Source organism: Gavialis gangeticus, unplaced genomic scaffold, assembly GCF_001723915.1.
Source record: "Gavialis gangeticus isolate Ggan-Ray unplaced genomic scaffold, GavGan_comp1, whole genome shotgun sequence".
In the NCBI taxonomy this organism is placed as follows: Eukaryota; Metazoa; Chordata; order Crocodylia; family Gavialidae; genus Gavialis; species Gavialis gangeticus.
The window spans coordinates 185,456,950-185,468,724 of record NW_017728992.1 but is presented as its reverse complement, the minus strand read 5'-3'; positions in this window follow the sequence as shown (position 1 = coordinate 185,468,724).

Here is an 11,775-nt window from a genome sequence, read left to right as displayed (position 1 = left end):
CTGGTTGCCCTAGCAACCTTCACCTGTGCTTCTTCATTACTACTCCACAAGTAGCAGGCACTTCAGTACCCTGCTACACCAAGGTACAGAGTAAGCTTTGTAATGAGATGCTCTGTTCACCAGGGCGCCTCCTGTGGTAACAAGGAGCAACGGTCACAAAGTGACAGAGAAAAGATTTCGGGTGGACATTAGGAGGAAACTCTTCACGGTAAGGGTGGCCAGAATCTGGATCAGGCTCCAAGGGAGGTGGTGCTCTCCCCTACCCTGGGGGTCTTTAAGAGAAGGCTGGATAGGCATCTGGCTGGGGTCATCTGACCCCAGCACTCTTTCCTGCCCATGGCAGGAGATAGGACTTGATGATCTGTTGAGGTCCCTTTTGAGCCTAGCATCTATGAATCTATGAATACCTTTTGACCTGCTTGCCACATCTATCAGCACTTTGTGATGCTGCTAGGTCCCAGAAGAAGAGTTTCAATTTCCTTGGCCTGTTGAGGAAAGAAGCAATGTAGGCTCAGCTGTGACATTCCTGTATGTATGCACTGATATTGCAAAGGTGTTGTAGAAGCTGGAGTGCAGCAGGGATGAGGGCCAACAGAAGGCAAAGGAGAACAACAGAAAGTTTGGTGCTGCCAGTATTACATGGAGCTCACAACCACCATGAGCTGGGTTCCCACCAGGAACACCTTAGGCTGCCTGGACAATGTCCCTCAGGGCTCACGGCAAGCTGAGGAGAAGCTCACTGAAGAGGGGGTCTGGATGATTCAGACAATGAAGAGTCAGGAAGTCGTGGGTATAACTGCTCCCAAGAGCACTGCTGATGCTCCTCATGTGCCAGACCTGGACAGGATGCAGCACAGTTGTCCCGATGGTGGTCCCTGTCATTCTCTAGCACTCTCAGGCATCTCAAAGGCAGTGACTGCTGTGGACATTGCCTTATTCCAGCTCTTGGGAGGGCTGCAGAAGCAATATAGATATACTCCTTGAGATCCAGCTGAACCCAAAGAGGAAACCAATAATAGAAGAGGGAAGGAGGCTCTCCTAGGTATAATTTGCTTCCCCATTAATATACATTATTAATTTTCTTACTTTCTCTGGGATCCCAGAAACTTCACTTCCTGCCCCTTTTCCTCACTCAAAATAGCAGCTCAGCACAGGAAGAGGACAAAGGGATTCTGCTTTAAAGTGCCTGATTTATTTTAGGAGCATGAACTGGCAGTCCTAGGCAAAAGAAAAACAAGAGAAAGCAGCTAAAAAGCATTACTAAATGCATACTTTGCAAATAGCTTTTATGCATTCAGAGTGCATAATTTTGCAGGCTGGGTAATCTAGTAAAATGCAAAGCTTTACAAACAGGATAGAAAACCCTTGCATTGATTGTAAGTGACACAGAAAGCAATGAGTGAGCATTCAAATGATACAATTTTTCAGAAAAAGTGTTTTCAATTGATTAGATGCAGGATTTTCAAGTCCAAAACATAGCCCTTTGCTCTGGTTACATTCAGGAAAGAAGCACACACAGGATGTAGTTACTTCCTGAGCAGGGAAAAGGGTGTTATTTTAATCCATCTCCTTATTCCTTGCTAGCCTTCTGCCATTTATTCCTTTGCTGGGATACTTGTTTAGGGAGGCTGTTTGGAGATGTTATTTTATGGGCAGGCTGTTTTGTAGCATTCCCTAGTGTAACTCAAATAGTGTTTCTCCAGATAGATATCCCATCAGCAGTTAGAACAAGCAGTAGAGCGTATATTATCGCCCTCCTTTATATTTCAGAGCAGGATTAAGTTTTATTTGCTATTAGCGCAGCTTCTTGAGGAAATGGCCATAATCTACACTATAAAAGATTGAGTTTCCTTCTGTGTGTGTGTTATAGAAAAGTAGATTCTGGTATTAGGAAGTTGTAGTGCAGATCCAGCAATGATTTTACTTTCATACTCAGGTGACAAATATTTTCCCTAACATTCATTTTTATGCAAATGAAGTGTCTCATTAGTCCCTGCCACTGGCTCTGCTAAAGCCTCTCCCTAATGACGGTATGACACAAATAGGCCTGAAGTGCCTGATGCATCACTGGGGATGACAACGGGATTAAATAACGAACAGAATTGACTCAGTGAATTGGAGAAGCTTTCTCCAAGCAGACGTAGAGGAAACATGGATATTGGCGATCAAGCTGTGGGTTCCAGAAGGTAGAAAGGGATGTATAGTGGGGTGTGTGAAACGGGCCGTATTTGACTCAGATTCGGATTCGGCCCAAATCGGGGGACAGTGATTCGATTCGTTGATTGGGATCACTGTCCCAATTCGATCTGGCTGAATCCGAATCTGAAGATTTGATGCTGATTTGGAGAATCAGCAATTTGGCCATCGACACAGCTTTAAATGTTTTTTCTGCGTACCTCAAGGTACCAGGTGTGGCTTGTGAACACTGTGATGCTGGGGCAGATGGAGCGCCCCACAGGAGTGCAGGCCCTCCCCCCCATGTGTTCAGTGGTGAACCCAGAAGTGGACTGGGACTACTCCCCACCCACCCATGCCCCCCTGGCTCAACAATTGGCCATGGGGGGACCCCAGGTGTCCCCCCAGACCCAGAAGGCACCAGTCACCAAGACGTGGGACAGAAGGGAGTCCCCCATGTGGTCCCCAGCAGAACAGGAAGTGGTCTGCTGCTGAGTGCCCTGGGGATCCCCCCCCATACTCCCACGAGACGCTCCATCCACCCCACCATCTCAGCGTTCACGAGCCTCCTGGTACCTTGAGGTATGTAGAAAAAACATTTTAAGCTGTGTCTATGTCTGAATCATCAGATCTTTCTGAATCTCCCTGAATCAATTCAGAGAGTTCCAATTTGATTCAGAGAGATTAAAGGGTCTCCTGATTTGATTCGGATTCAGAGATTCGGCCGCTGAATCAAGCCGAATCTCTGTCAAATCAAATCAGCGACTGAAGCTTCGCACAGCCCTAATGTATAGTAATTTTGCCCTCTGTGTGTGCGTGAGAGGAAGCAGGAACAAGGGACTTGTATGGATTTCAAACGTTAGGAAAATTCCATTGTGTACAGCATGGGGAGTGGTCAGGTAGTAGCTTCTCCATTCCTTTCCCTGAATCCTGAGCAAGACTGCGGGTCACGAGACCTCAAACCCACACCTCTGACTCTAAGCCAATTCAACTGGGTTCTTAAATTCACCTCTCCAGCTTGGTCTTCTAATTCATAATTTTGTCTGTGAATAGGAGCTTCTTCTCAGCACAAACTCAGCTTGCGCAGAACTGAATTCAATTTTACCTCCGCCTTACCAGGTAGAGAGCATTCATGAAAAGAAGCAATTGAATCTTCTCCTCCCGTGTTTCCCAGGAGAAAAAGCATCATCTTTGGCAAAACAAATAAGTATAATACAGTACATTTCCTCCATGTTACTCAGAACACTTCACCAATGTTAATGAGTTAGCCTCAAACATGCAAATGAGATCAACAATACAGTTGGGAAAGTAAAGAACCGAGGGTGCATCTACATGTGCACTTTAAAGCACAGTAGCCTATTTTACTACATATTAAAGTGTCATGTAAACAACCATGCAATTACACTAATGCACAGTAAAATAGTCTACTGTATATTAAGTGTCATTTAAAAACTATGTGCATTCGTTACTGCACATTAAGGCAGCCTAATTCACATTTCTTTAGTACCTCACATTGGAGGCACTAAATTTAATATGCGATAGAAAGCACATTAATGCACATGTAGATGCACCCAGAGAGAGCAATATCAATGTTTTAGTGGCCACTGGGTGCATCTACATAACATGTTTACTGCAGAGTTGCCTTATTAGCTCCACAATAAATGTCTCAGCGTTTACATGGGCAGTGCTATTAGGATGGCGAAAACTAATTAACTCTGCTGCAGGTTAGTACTTGTAAATGTTACTTACTCTGCAGCAATGAACATTTAGACACTGGCGGGACTAGGTGAGGCACAAGGATGCTTCAGTGTGGGAGCTGTCTGCCAGCTATCCCTACACTGACGCTCCTTTGTGTGCAAAGCAGGTCCTATTCGATTCAGATTTGCCCCGAATTGGGGACACTGATTTGATTAGTTGATTTGGATCAATATCCATGATTCGATTTGGCTAAATCCAAATCTGAAGATTCAATGCTGATTTGAATCTGAAGATTCGATGCTGATTCAGAGAATCAGTGTTTTGGCCATAGACACAGCTTTAAATGTTTTTTCTACATACCTCAAGGTACCAGTGTGGCTCCTGAATGCTGTGATGCTGGGGCAGATGGAGTATCCCACAGGAGCATAGAGGGGCCCCCCATGTGCTCAGTGGTGAACCCAGAAGTGGACCAGAAGTACTTCCAGTTCACTTCTGGGTCCACTGGGGAGCATGCTGGGGGCCTCCCCTGGCTCAGTGATCAGCCACAGGGGGACCCTGGGTGACCCCCCAGTCACCAACCCAGGGAGGTTAGGGGGACCCCCCAGCATGTTCTTCGGTGGACCTGGAAGTGGACCAGAAGTGCTTCTGGTCCACTTCTGGGTCTGCTGCCGAGCACAGCGGGGAACCCCATGTGCCCCAGTGGGACACGCCATGTGCCCCAGCATCGCAGCATTTATGAGCTGCCTGGTACCTTGAGGTATGTAGAAAAAACATTTAAAGCTGTGTCTATGTCCGAATCGCCGAATCTTTCTGAATCTCTCTGAATCAATTCGGAGGGTTCCAATTTGATTTGGAGAGATAAAAGGGTACTCTGATTCAATTTGGATTCAGAGATTCAGCAACCAGTTGGGCTGAATCTCCGCCAAATCGAATCACGGACCAAATCTTCTCACAACCTTACCAGCAGGCCACTCCACAGCATGTTGAGTCAGGTCAGAGCAGCCCCAGCTGGCAGGCTGATCCCCTGATCCTCCTGCCAGCTGGGGCTATTCCAGCCTCGCTCAATGTGCTGCAGTCTCAGGCAGATGTTCAAATGTGACACCCAGGATCAATAAACTGTGGTGCAATATGCACCGGAGCTTATTGCTGTGCATTAATTGCACATGTAGATGGGCCCATTGATTTTGAGGGTTTCTATTTTGTTGAAGGCCCCACTTGGAAAAAAAGGCACCCAAAATCTGCAGTCATGTTTAGAAAATGTTGCTTTTGTTGCCTTTTCCTGTGTCCATAATCTGTGACAGAAAAGACCAGAACCTGTTAGCCTCTGCTCCCCCTTAATGGATATAACCAAAATACTATATGTTCTTGAGGCACTTAAGTTACTTCCAAATCCCCCATGTTCCCCTGTAGTACTATTATTTGAGCCATCTAGATGTGCCTTGAAAGGTAATTTTGATTTGATTTGATTTGATTAGATGGGGGAAAAAGATGTTACCATTTTCTCTCCAAGGGAAAATGGCCCAGAAATAATTTTCAAAAGCGAAAGAGGTTACATCTAATGAATAAAACCATAGAATCAGATACATCTGGCTTTATTAATTTCTGTGAAGACAGGGTCTGATTTAATCACCCAGAAGAGATTAAATTAAACCAAAGGGCAAAATCATGCTTATTCATAAATCAAGAGATTCCTTTGTGTATGGTACAAGCAACTGACAAAGTGCAGATGCATTCTGGAGACGACGACTTTGTGGAAGCTTCTTAAAAAATACTTTTGAATGCTGAGGGTTTTGTTCACTCTGCATGAAGAGTCATATACTTTTCTGTTCCTTGGACAGGACAAAAATAAAGAGGCAAGGAGAAAGTAAGGTGAACTGCAAGGGTGAAGTTCCTTTAGTCTTTATAGCTACTTTATGATATGTGAAGACTATCTTGGATAGTTCTTTCCAAAATTCTTTCCACTTAATTTTTTATGTGAGAATAATTCTCTCCTCGCTTTCTTCTCTTTGCTAGGAGACTGGGTGAACTCCTGGGCCTCTTGAAATCAATGGCATTTTTCCACTGAGAGTTGCAAACAGCTTTCACCCTATGTCAAATGTTCAGGAGAAAGTGAATACTAATTCTTTATGAGGCTCCTAATATTCTATGGGCTAATATTGGGATAGAAAGCCTATTCTAATCAATGAAAAAACATTTGTTGATTTCAGGGCATTTTGGATCAGACCCTAACTCCTGATTCTATAAGGCAGGTATGTGTACAGCACCACTGACCTCTTCAATTTGAAAAGAAACCCTACATCTAGTTTTCTCCCCTGGGACAAGGCATGAGTGTGGAGATTCACCTAGGTATATCATAGTGCAGAAACCTCTTGGGAAGGGAAAGCCCTGGACTTGTCTACCCAAACCCGTGCTGAGCCTAGAAGTGACACCAAGAAGTACACCAGCCATATGCACCAAGGCCCAGGCACTGCTGGGTTAACACAGCCCTGAACGCACACCCAGAGCCAGGTTGTCTGTCTTGCTGTGCTTCTTAGCATACATTCAAGGCTACTCAAAGCAGGGTATCACCAGGTGTTGGTACTCGCTGAGCAAGAGAGAATGGGATGTGCTTCTCAACAGCACTCCCATGCTTGCTGTGTAGACATACCCCACGTGACCATTGCTCTAGAGGATCTTCAGAGACCTACAGTGCTTCTGGCCAAGACAGCCATGACTTGATTCCATGTTTCAGGCATCATAAAAAATAACTTGTAACAATTATAAATATATTTAAATACATTTGAAGCCAATTTTTTTCTCCTAAGAAAAGAGTCTGTCTTAATGAAGGTGCTGGGAAATGTGTCAGTGTTAAGAAGAAGTCATTTTAGCTCTCTCTGTTAATTTTAAATGACTCTGCTTTAATATATTTGTATACAAAAACAAGAAAGGGAGAGCATTATTTTTAGGCTTTCTGTAGCATAGAAAAGCCTGAAGATAATTGGCAAAAATTCTCTCTCTACCAAGTTTCTCCACGGAATGATATTTCTTTTAAGTGATCTGCAGCCTGATTAGCCAAAGTGTCTCATGACTGACCTTTTGACAGTCTCCCTCTATTATGACAATGATGGTTATGAAACCGGGGTGTTTATACAGGGTTGTGTTTGTTCTTGATGAACTGACTGGGGAACATCAGAATTACAGCCATGTTTATTATCTAACTGTCAGTGAGATAACCAATGTATCTATACTCTAGACTATCCTAGACAGATGGGACCCTTCCAAGCCCTGTCTGCTGACAGCAAGTGGCAGAGAGATGGATTGAACCATGTCCTGGACTGCCCAGAATATCAATTATGATTATTTATAGAAAACAGATGCATGAAAAGACATGTGCCATTATGCAGCAAGTGCCAACTCTGGTCACATTGATGAATCCATTGCTTGCATAGTTGGGTTGTGCCCCTGATTTCCATACAAATTCATGAGGGAGCATACAGATTGGGTATTTATATATGCAGATACCTAAGTTATATGCATAGCCATGGGCTGTTAGAAATGCAGCGTTACTGCCCTTGTGGGAGGTCTTCAATTCACATAACAATACATGAACCTATGTGTTTTCCTGACAGATTTACTTGCTGCAACACTGCTCTCTATAGTGAGACCTGAAACATCAGTCAGACTTCCTCAGAAGAGAAGTTGGGGTGTTATTGTATCCATGAGGAGTCAGGAAATAAGTAAGAAGCAAGGGTGGGTTTTTTATATTGTTTATTGAACCAACTAAAGAAGGGCACTTTGTGCCCCCAAACTTGTATAAAATCTCTCCCAATTATACAGTTGAGCTGATAAATGATATCACCAAAAAACCCTTGCCTCTCACTTAGAAGAGATGCATAGTCCATTTCTTACCCCTTCCTCTGAAATATCTAGTTATGCTCACTGGTTAGAGACACAGGGGTCACATCTACACATGCAATTAATTCAAAGTATGCTTACTGAGCAGTAAAAATACTGTGCAGTAAGCCTACCTGGGGAGCACATCTACACATGCTCCCTCTTGGAAGCAGATTTGCTCCCACCCTGCGATCCCCTTCTGCAGCAGCCAGGGGGTGCTAGGGAGCACGGGGCCAACAGACAGCTGTCTCCTGGCCCCATATACAACAGGGAGGGTCCTGGTGTGCACAGGGTGGGAGAGCTGCTGCTGCAGAGCTCTCCCGCCCTGTGCACATGGAGACAAGCCCTGTGCCCAGCAGGGTTTCCCTGCAAAGCCCAGGGCTGGCTGTGACCTGTGGGCAGGCTGCTCCCCACCCTGGCTCTGCAATTGGAGCAGGGGCTGGGAGACTGCTCCCTGCCCATGGGAGCTGCCTGCTGCCAGATCCCAGGCTGGGATAATGCCCCTCTGCCCCAACAGCAGCCAGCTTCTGGCCCTGGCTCTGCTCTGTGCTTAAAGTATGTAAGTCTGTCATTTTGTGCCAATGACAGTGTTAAAGCTGCTACTCAGCTACCATCTTGAATTGAGATCAATGTTATCAAGAGGTATACTTTTCTGCCAGTTGGCATTTGCAAGACTGCCTAAGTGATGAAACTGTTGAACTACTCAGGCTGAAATTTCAATTTGAGGTCTGAATCCTTCATGCAGGATTCCCAGATTAGGTGTTTCCCTGCTTTTTTTATAGGCATTCACAATACGTCTAAACCAGCTCGCTTGGTAGCCCAGAGTGGCACATAAGCTGGAGGCAGATAACCAATATCTGAAGGGAGAGCAAAGTGAGATGCAGAAAGGACATGGGTCCCTGGGAAACATAAGGAGAGGTATGAAAGAGCTGAAGGGAGAGACACATACACATGGTTTCAGCCACTGGGACATAAGCTATTTAAGTGGATCATGGAAGAAAGTTCCTAAACTAAGTGGATGGAGGGGATTATCAATTTGAGTTAATTACCTTTGAAGATGTGGGCACAAGAGATTTACCCAGTTCTTATCTTCCACCTGAAAAGTCCTTCATAGTTTCATAGTCGGTAGGGTCGGAAGGGACCTGAGCAGGTCATCAAGTCCAAACCCCTGCCATGGACAGGAAAAACTGCTGGGGGTCAAATGACTCCAGCTAGGTGATGATCTTGTGCATCAATGACTTGGAGATCAATCTCAGCTAATGAAACGACACTGAGGAGCATCTTCAGCATCACTGAATCGATGGCAACCTGGAGACAGATCAGCTTTTGAGAGGAGCTTCTGTGTCTGAATGGCTATAGATTTTTAATACATGAAGTGCCAGTAGATGGAGCTCAAGAATATGTAACATAAGTTTTGGGTTGTGTAGGACCTTTCTTGGGTGCCCTGAAAATGGCTTCCTTCAGCCACCATTAGCAAAACTTTAATATGTGCCCAATGCCCAGAAACAAGGAAGATTTAAATTTGCTTTCATATGACTCTCTGCTTTGTGACTGTCGCTATAGAACATATATGCTCCATTTGAAACCCTGGGGACATAAGAAAGTAAACACATTTTCATTCTGGAGCATTTAATAGCTCATTTCAGCCAAGCTCCAAGGTTACAAGGCACAATGTGAAAGACGGAAAACACTGGGCATGCTCAGATTTGCTGCTCACATTAACGCTGGTGTGAACACCTGAAGTTGGAGGTGGTTGAGAGAAATAGCTGAACCCCTGTTTCTCAGAGGAGGAATTAATGTGAGTTAACCTGCCATTTCAGTTCTTTTCATAAGTGGCAAACTCCCAGGCTGGTAGTTTTACACTAGCTTTACACAAGTAATTACATAAGAACATAAGAGATGCCATATCGGGTATGACCGCCATCTAACCTAGTATTTGCCCTTCCCAGGGCAAAGAGTGGATGCTAAGGGAAGAGTATGCAGGGCCTCTGCAGGGAAGGGGCTCTACAAGAGTGAGAAGATGGCAGAACTGACACTTTTCCCCTTCCACTCTCAGAGCCCAGAAACCAAAGGGAGGACTAAAGCTTCATTGTCCCTGGAGCACTTCTCAGAGATCTCAAATCACTGTCACTCTTCCTCTTTTATAGATTGGGACACTAGGCACAGAGGTGAAATGCTGCATTCAGGGTCATGTAGAAAACCAGTTACACAGCTAGGAATAAAATCCAAATCCCCTGAGTCCTAGCCTAGCTCTCTGTCCACTAGAGCAGTGGTCTCCAAACTTTTTTGATTGCACACCCCTATCAGTAAAAAAAAAATTGAGCACGCACCCCCAATATATGTATATTTATATAAATATAAATAGAAGTTCTAGTATTTTCTTCCCGCACCCCAATGGATCGTTGTGTGCGCACCCCACTTTGGAGACCACTGCACCAGAGGACACCAACTGCCCCACCCTTCAGTGCTTAGCAGTGCTCCATCCTTGCGTATGAGCATTACACCCAATAATTATTTCCTGCAGTAGGGCCTGTTTGTCACCTGCCAAATCACTTGTTCAAAAGTATGGGTGAGACATGAGTGGGAAATTATGGGACATGTAAATGGACCAGGTAGTAAAACGTGTGCAATGTTGCTTTCTCAGCTCCCTTTCCTTTCTCTCAAGATGGTCTGTCTCTCTCTCCTTCCTCCAGGGGCACTGGATAGCACTTCATTGATTCTCATGCAGTTACCTTCAAGAAAAAAATTGACATTTTTATTACAGTTTCAGAGCATTAGGCTTCTCTTGTTAAGAACAGAAGGTTGCAACCTCCAAGTAAAGGAATTCCTAGCACTTTTAACTAAAAGAAATGAAAATCTAGAAGATTGAAACACTGCTGGCAAGATCTTCTCAACAACATATCCCCAGAGATTGCTGCATACTGATAAAACACAAGTTATTGGGTCCAATTCTTCTCTAATGCTATTCTGATCTTTCTGGTTTGTTTAATAATTTCTGGTACAGTGTACATTACATTACAGTACATTACATTACATAATATAAAATAGGCCAGTTCAAGGCAGTTATTAAATTAGACATTGACATACAGTGAATTATGACTATGCCTAAGAAAGGGGCTTTGTGTTTTTATACAGGAGAAATCACTCTTGTTCTTTGTGTTGATGCCCTAATTATTGTTGTTGATACATGATTTATGAAAGACTTAGATAGCTAAGTGAAGGCAAAACTTCCTTGCTCTACAAAGCTTTTTAATATGAAAATGAATGATACACTAAATCTAAATTGCCCACACATACAGGTTTTACATGAACTAAGGAAAGGCTGAATTTGAATGCTCTAATTTTCTATTCAGTTTACTATTAAGTTATAATTTATAGTTTATACACATGCTGGGGGGGGCACTTCAATTAGAGGGGCTCCAAGACCTTCTCTAATTAAAGCACCTAGAGCATCACGTGTATTAGTGTCCCTGTGCTGAAAAATAGTGGCAAAGGGTCTTTAACAAAAGCTCATTGAACAAGCTTCAGTTAACACACCCCCACTATCATTTTTCAGCACAGGGACCCTAATACACATGATGCTGGAATCTGCTGGAGTGCTGTAACTACCATACTCCAGCAGACTCATTTAACTGAGTCTTGATTGAGTCTGATCCAATGCACTGTAATTACAGAGCATCAGACCAGCGTCGCTGCACCTGTATGGGCACCCAATGTTTTCAGTGTTTTAAACACCCACGTTATTTCTGTTCCATTCATGGCCAGTAGGGTAGCCCTCCTGTGCCTGCTTATCTGAACCTTTCCATTGCTGCCTGCCAAAAAGTGTGCAACTGATATTGATATTACACAGACAAAAAGAGACAAAAAAAGTTACACAGACGAAAAGAGTTTCAAATGCTGTCCTGGAGCTTTGCTTGTTCAGTAATGCAGCCCCTTCCTTCTACTCTCAGAGGTGTGTCCTATGCCTAGTTGTCCCAGCCGCCTGTGGAAGGTTTGGGATTGAGAGTATGGTCGGGGGTAGAAAGGTAA